The 7,556-nt window shown below is 44.3% G+C and overlaps 1 long non-coding RNA gene across 1 annotated transcript in view; it reads right to left on the bottom strand.

Annotated features, from left to right (window-relative positions):
- Positions 1-4,091: 4,091 nt before the first annotated feature.
- LOC134480374 (uncharacterized) overlaps positions 4,092-7,556 on the bottom strand; it is a 54,959-nt gene continuing 51,494 nt past the window's right edge. Inside the window, exon 4 of the long non-coding RNA XR_015629968.1 lies at positions 4,092-4,704. This is a non-coding gene — a long non-coding RNA (uncharacterized LOC134480374). The remainder of the gene's footprint in view (positions 4,705-7,556) is intronic.

Here is a 7,556-nt window from a genome sequence, read left to right as displayed (position 1 = left end):
ATAATAATAATAATAGAAAAACATTTCTTTTAGTCTGAGAAAGGTAAGTGCTGAAGTCAAGACTCACAAAAACTAGAACACTGGACAGTCTGGATGGATTTCAGGTAACCTAGGATGGGAAGCCCAGTGGCCTGACGTTTGGAAACTGTAAGGGTTAAAGAGTTAGAATCAAGCAGTGTCTGGCTGTAAGTGTTGTTGGAGGGGTCACTCCAGGGACCATCTGACAGAAGCGGGTGTGTGGAGTGAGAGGTGAACTGGGTGTTTCTGAGAATGACTCCCTGTTGTGTATGTGTGTGCCTGCCTGTTAGGGAGCTCGGGGCTGAGAATAGAATGAAGCAGACCAGAAGGCGACAGGTCCTGAGAGAGGAGGGCACTTGCTGATCAATCCAGAATCCCTCAGCACTTTGTCTGGGGCCAGTTAGGGTTAATATGTAGTACATAATTAATATGGAATTTCCCGCCTTTAACTAAGAAGGAAAAAAACAGAATTATAACATGGTTGCTTTTTTGTTATTAACTCATGAGAAAGCAAATTTCATGGAGCTCTGTTGGAGCATTCCGGTGAGCAGCGAATCATCTAGAACATCGAGGGCTCTTTACCCTCAGTCCAAAGACAGAGGTGGGCGGGGTGGGAGCGGAGCCCTCCAGGACAGGGTGATGGGTTTTGCATGTGTTGTCAGGTTGCAGCTGTGGCTGGCTGACATGACAGCACCAGGCCACATGGCCCCATTAGGAAGAGGTGAGGCTGTGAATTACTTTCACAGCCTGGAAATGACTTCTCTCATTCATCCAGTGAGTTATTTACATCTGGATTGAGTGTGAGGGCCTATGAGTCTATTTCTTTATCTTTGAGGATTGGTGAAGGGTGTGTGTGTGTGTGTGTGTGTGTGTGTGTGTGTGTGTGTGTGTGTGTGTGTGTCTGGTTTATGCAGAAGGCTGTGCCATGTGAAACAGTTGAAGAGAGAGAACTGTTTCAAGGCCTCAGTGAGCAGGACTTTCTCCGTGGACTCTTCCACACAGGAGGACTGAGAAAGTAGGTGTGCTTTATCTCTGGTATAAACACTTGCCAGCCATTGCAAACCCTAGGTGAGGCCTGCAGGCGTAAGTGTAAATGCATGTTAATAGGGGGGGAAGACTTCCTTGCCTGAAAAGTGTCCATTGTCTGTTGGAGGGGAGGGCAGGCACTGTCTGTAAACAATAAATCACTTTTATACTTTGATCCAAATCACACCAAAATTGGACAAGGTATTTACTGACCACCCTGCCTCACTGGCACTTACCCAATGACATATCTGGCTTCATAAAACCTCAACCCGAGGAGAAAAGGTAACAGCCTTCCCTGCTCTGTTTAGTTATCTTAGGAAGAAAAAAAAAAGTAAACTACTGTCTTCAGTCCCATTTAAATAAAAACATTCCCACTTCCCCACCTGATTGATGCTTTTCCATTTATTTTATAATGTATTTTTCCCTCAGCAAGAGATTGTTCTCCAGAATGCTAGAAAGGAAATATTTCCCAAATCATGTGCTGGGATTGGTTGGTGGGGGCCTAATCAGATAGTACAGATGGTCAGGTGGGAAGATGAAATAGGGTGGGGGACAGCAGTGATTTGTCACTGTTCTCAGCTGTGGATAAAGACGAGATTTGCAATGCCAGCCTGCCTGCCACATCTCGCAGATGGAATAAAACTCGCTCTCTCTCTCTCTCTCTCTCTCTCTCTCTCTGTCTCTCTCTCTCTGTGTGTGTGTCTTTCTCTGCTTCTCTGTCACACACACACACACACACACACACACACACACACACTCCTACCTCTTCAGATCTATCACTGACAGAACAGTTATTAAACAAAATCTCAGCCCAGGGAATTAATAATCTCAAAGATTCATTTCTTTATCAAATCCTGTGGCCTGAAGGAACAGTACTTTGTGCTTGCAGAGGACCAAAGTACATTAATCACCTGAGGGGAAAGGAGGGGTTTCTGCTTTTTAATACTTGTCAATGAAGGGGAGGAGGAGGAAGAGATGGAGAGAAGAGAAAGGAGAGACTGGGCTTGATCTCAGAAAGTGTTTGCAAACGCACAGAGGTCAGACCTGCTTTCTGAAGAGTTCCTGGTGCCAGCGGACTGGAGGAGGGGTGGGAGCAGTAGCTGTGATGGCCAGGGACAGATTGAAAAGGAGGGACTGAAGTGCTTTCAGTATATCTCCACATCTGAGAGTCCAGGGACTCTGCCTTTGCAATCAGCCAGAGAAAGATCAAGGGGGATCAAGGAGGACAGAAGCCACAGCTGTGGTCTCTGGGCTACTTCACCACACCACAGTGAAGACCACTTTTAAAGCACAACTCCATGCTACACCCACTTGGGCTCTAGCTGTCATGCCCCAGCATGAAATCATACATGAAGGATATGAGGTTGGGGCAGGAAAAAACCTCTCTCCATTGCTCTTGACCTTATTCACTGGGACACTTGTAACTTGTCACTCTTGTGAGCCAGGAGGAGACAGAAGTCAAGAGGCTCCTGAGAAAACTCAAAGGAACTCATCTTGGTGAGGCAGAATGATTATGAGCACCACAGACTTCAGCTGTCAATTTGCACATCGCAGTGATCATCAGCACAGACAAAGGGTGTCTTCATCTAGTGTGTGCATTCCTTGTTCTGAAAGTCTGGTTACTGTGTGGAGGAGAGCACCCCCTCCTTGAGTTTTCTTCAAAGTAGCCAGGTTGCAATGACAAACCATAGCTGCTTGTTCGTTGACATTCCTGTTACTCTCAGGATTCCTTTCCCATCTTCCACTGTCAGCCTCTGCCTCCGTGACCATCTCCCACACAGGCAGCCCTCACCCAACTGCTTATATTGGGCTCCAGTTTCCATGAGAAAGTGTCTTCAGACAGCAAAAACGGAACACATACAAGGACACAGATGATTTCTCATCAGAGCCCTGTTTCCCACACAAGACCCAACCTGACAGTATTGGTTATCAAGTCACTTTACATTGGTGGCAGGAAGAAGTTAACCTTGAGGGTAGGACATAAGCCTGCCAACAGCCAAGGTCGTTTGACAGTCAGTTATTACTGCATCCAGTGTCATGGAAGGTAAGCCTATTTAGGAGTATTTGTAAGACTCCAGGGTTAGGGTTGGCTTCAGGAGATGAAACTTATTCATTTGATTACAAATTCATCAATATATTGAACATGTTGTCTAGCTCATCTTTATCTCATCTTTTAAATCTTTCATTTTATTATTTATATAATATGGTATATTATATATATAATTATAATACTATATATAGTTGGAAAATAAAATATGTGTCTGGAAGTGAATCCTCAATCATTTTTCAATGGGTATTGGATAGAGAGCTTTTGAAGGCCACTGTAGCGATGGCTAAGAATGTTGGTTCCTGTTTGAGGTCATGTTTGCTTTTCTGTTGTGATACAAGCCATGACCAAAAACCCCCTGGGAAGGAAAGGAAAGGATTTGTTTCATTGTACAGCTTTCAGGCTAACAGGAAGGAAAGTCAGGGCAGAAAGTCAAGGCAGGAACCTGGAGGCAGGAACTGATGCGGAAGCCATGGAGGAGTGCTGCTTACTGGCTTGTTCCCCATGGCTTGCTCAACTTGCTTTCTTATAGCACTCGGAACAACCTTGCCATGTGGCACCAGTGCACTAGACCATCCTCTATCAGTTATCAATCAAGGAAATGCTCCAAAGACTTCTCCACAGACCAACAATGAGACATTTTCTCAGCCTATGTTCCTGTTTGCGCTTGACTGTGGCTTGTTCCCAGCTGACAGAAATCTAACCAGCACAATTGGCTTGCTGTTCACAAAGCTCAGCAACATACTTGATCCTGTTACATCTCTGCGAGATCTCCTTCTAAATAGGACAGGGTACTGTGAATATTAATGAGGAAAAATCTAGAACACACACAGAAATGTGGCTAGGGTGGTAAGCAGTTGATAAAAGGTTGATGTTGACAACCGATCCTGTATTTTGGTCAGCGTAGGTACAACCACCATACTAAATGTTGTTTTGGTTGTAAGGGTTTGGAAGTTGACTCTTTTGACCTTTCTAGGCAATGAGTTCTTGGAAAACAGTGTGAGAATTCCAATATTTATTTGTCATTTCTCTGTCTTGTTTCCTGATGTGATCCTTCACCCTGAGAAATGGCAGCAGTGATGGCAGGTCACCTTGATTCTGCCTTCCCCAGAGATGCTTCTGCTGTGTCACTACTAAATAAGAGACTTGTTGTGGCTCTAAAGATCACTCCTATGACTTCTCTTCTTAGATTGCCTAAGAGGTTTTATTTTATAGTCCAGGGAAAGTATCAGCACTCGATAATTGCAACAAAAAGTTGAGTCCGTTGCTAAAGGAAGGAGGATACTGACTAGTCAATGGCTGTCTGAACAGAGTCTCCTGTTGATCATAGGTAGAAATTAGTTAGTTTTTGATGCTTTTCGATTAATCCAGTTACAAAGGCAGTAGTTGGTTGGCATAAAACTTAACAGTGCATTTTGGGAGATGGCAAGTCTTGTTGATTGGCTAGGAACTGCCCCTGGGATGACTCAATGATGGAGTAGTTGAGCCTCAAAGTATGGACGACCAACAGCTTGCTTATCACGCAGCATACTTCAGTAAAGTCAGTGGCCATGGATCAATTAGACTGTAGTGATTTACCATTGACTGGCCAAACAGCAGGTATGATGTGGTCCCTGGGAAAAAAACAAAAACAAAAACAAAACAAGTAGGTATCACGGGGAAACAGTTGCCATGCTACAAAGTAATAAGATGACTTACATCCCTGATGCTAGGAAGTGGGTTAAAAGCTATAAAAATTCATTGAAAACAACAACAGGGATATGATAAGAATCAGAACAGGCTCGTCCTAGAAAATTACTATTTTTGCAATGCACAATCAATATTAATTGAACATAGCAGGAACAAAAAGTATGTACTATTTATACATCTCACTAGATGAGCAAATTGGGGAGTTTTTAGCCAGCAGCAGACTATTTGACAGTTTTTCAAGATTAGGTTTTGGTCAAGGGGAATTATTTTTAAAAAAGGTAGGGTTCAAGTTCTAAACCCTGGGATCCTGGTCAGATGGTCCATGATCTTTTGAGATCATAAGATACATACTTGTTTAGGTTCTTCTGTTATTTACCAAAGCTACATGATCATGAAAATACAGAAATAGTTTATTAGAGCCAGGGTAAAGGATAAGCCATGCCAGAAGGAAAAGTGATAGAAGACAGATGTTTTTCCTAAGCATCAAAACTGGATGTCCTAAGGCAAAGATGGGCTCCGTGGCAGCCACGGGTGGTCCTCCTTGCAACAGCAGAAGGCAAAGCGTGCAGATGACTTAGAATAAGACCTGTCAATGGAAGAACTACGATGTATGCAAAGAGAGAACAAGGGGACATTTAAGGATAACGAGTTACCCACTGGCTAGTAAGGAGGCATGCCTAGGGATAAAGGAGCAAGGAAAGGCACGGTGGAAAATTGGCCAAGTAGAAGTAGAACCGGGGAGGAGGGATTTACCCCGTCTGTGCTCTTAGTCACAGAAGGGCACAGTTATTCCAGGAAGAAAAGAGTAAAGCTCAGAGGAAGAGAAGAAAGAGTACATGGCCTCTCTGTTCTCAACACTGACCTTCTGTCTGGACTTCCCCCAGCAGACTGCATGGCAAGATGGCTCAGGTGGTACAGTCTACCGGAGGGTCAGTGCAGGGAAGATGAGGAATGCTGGGAAATGAATGACGTTGGTTGTGAAAGAAAATAACAGCCACATTCCCCAAGTCGGGAAAGAGAGACTAGCAATGAATCAGTCTTTCTGCGGTTCTTTTGGGGATTTGTGCACATGGTTAAATTCCTAGAGATGAAAGCGATGCTTCTAGTTTGGTGTGTACATTTGGGAGTCAGAGCTACAATGGGGTCTCCCCCTTTTTTTCCTCAATGTGTCAAATTATGATGCTCAGAGGAGGCAGAGGAGTGAGTGGACTGGTGTGTTTTGTGGTGTTGACGCAATATCAAGACCCTCTGCTCCAGTGAATCCAATAGAACCTCATTAAGAGACATAGCAAGTGTGGGAGTTTGCCCCGTATGCATAACCAGCTGGAGTCCCCGCCTCCGTCCAGAGGCAGGGTTTTGTGAGTTAATGGCGTGTGACGCACAAAAGGAGCCGTGAAGGGAGCAAATCTCTCTCTAAAGTGAACATTTTATAGAAATCCCATTTTTTCTGGGCCTCAAAGCCAGACTGACTTAGTGGATTAAGCTCTGAGGTTTTGGTACTAGGATGGATTTCAGGACAACACCAGCCTACAGATTTGAGGGGGGTGAGGGGAGACCCACAGTGAAATTCACTGGTGACTTCTGGATTATTTCCTCTGCCCAAGGCTGTGTCACAGAAGTGTGTTGAACTGACTTGGGAGGTGGGGAGGCACAGAGTGGAGGTACTGAGCTATTGGAATAAGATAACATCTACTGCCATTTCTGTTGGATTTTTAACCCGGGGCTCTTGCCTGGTGCCAATTCAGAGAAGAACAGTCTTATTTGGTTCATGCCAGTAGAATGCATTTTTTTTTGTCAGTTCCAGACAAACTTTCATAATTACTTCTGTCACCTCAGGATGATTTTTCCCTCCAAGTCACTTCACACAAGTCAAAAAGCAGGTGCCTCTTGCCTTAGATGCATCAGGCTTCAAGCACCCACAGCCCCCAGCACAACCAGCTGCCGTGGTCCATATGCACATGCATTTTCACTCAGAGTGAGAGTATGTGATGGGTAATGCCCAGGGTGCCGTGCAATCAGTGTGATTCATGTGAAGACTGTAGACTAGGCCTGGCATAATTAAAGTGGCATCCTGTCACGGATGAACACACGCCCTCTGTTCCCCTCTCCCACTTCTTAGCTGAGATTCCATTTCTGGGTCTGATGATGAAAAGCAGAAGGAGGAGCTATTATAACCTTATTCTCTCTCCTTTTTTTAAAGAGATTGAACTTTTAAAAAAGCGTTTTAATTTTGAAATTTATGTTATTTCTATGAATACACTGTAGCTGTCTTCAGACACACCAGAAAAGGGCATCGGATCCCATGTTGTAAGTCACCATGTAAGTGGCTGCTGGGAATGGAACTCAGGACCCCTGGAAGAGCAGTCAGTGCGCTTAACCACTGAGCCATCTCTCTGGCCCTCATAACCTCAATCTTAATTCAAAGGAGTAGTTGAGCTGTCTCTAACAATGCTCTAATTTTCTGTTTGGACTCTACAATACACCTAACCTCATAGCAGACATTAAAGGAAAGTATCCAGACTGTTTTATTCTGAGGTAGTCAGAAACAGCACAAGAATCTTGGAGGCTTTTAAAATTGAAACCATGTAAACATGTTCACGGTTCAGACACTGGGCTTTTTTATATGCCACCTCATTTGGAGCCCAGCAGCTCTAGGGCTAAGACTAAGATAGTAGCTCACTGATGGAAAAACTGAACGCTGTCTGTTTTCCATGCTGCCCTTCACCTGTATTGTGCGTGAGCCTGGATGCATAAGATGCTTCTCATTCCCCCAGCC

This window comes from Rattus norvegicus, chromosome 9 (genome assembly GCF_021556685.1).
Source record: "Rattus norvegicus strain SHRSP/BbbUtx chromosome 9, alternate assembly SHRSP_T2T, whole genome shotgun sequence".
NCBI classification, from domain to species: Eukaryota; Metazoa; Chordata; class Mammalia; order Rodentia; family Muridae; genus Rattus; species Rattus norvegicus.
Note: the sequence above shows the minus strand (reverse complement) of the source record. Positions and strands in the feature narration are given on the sequence as shown.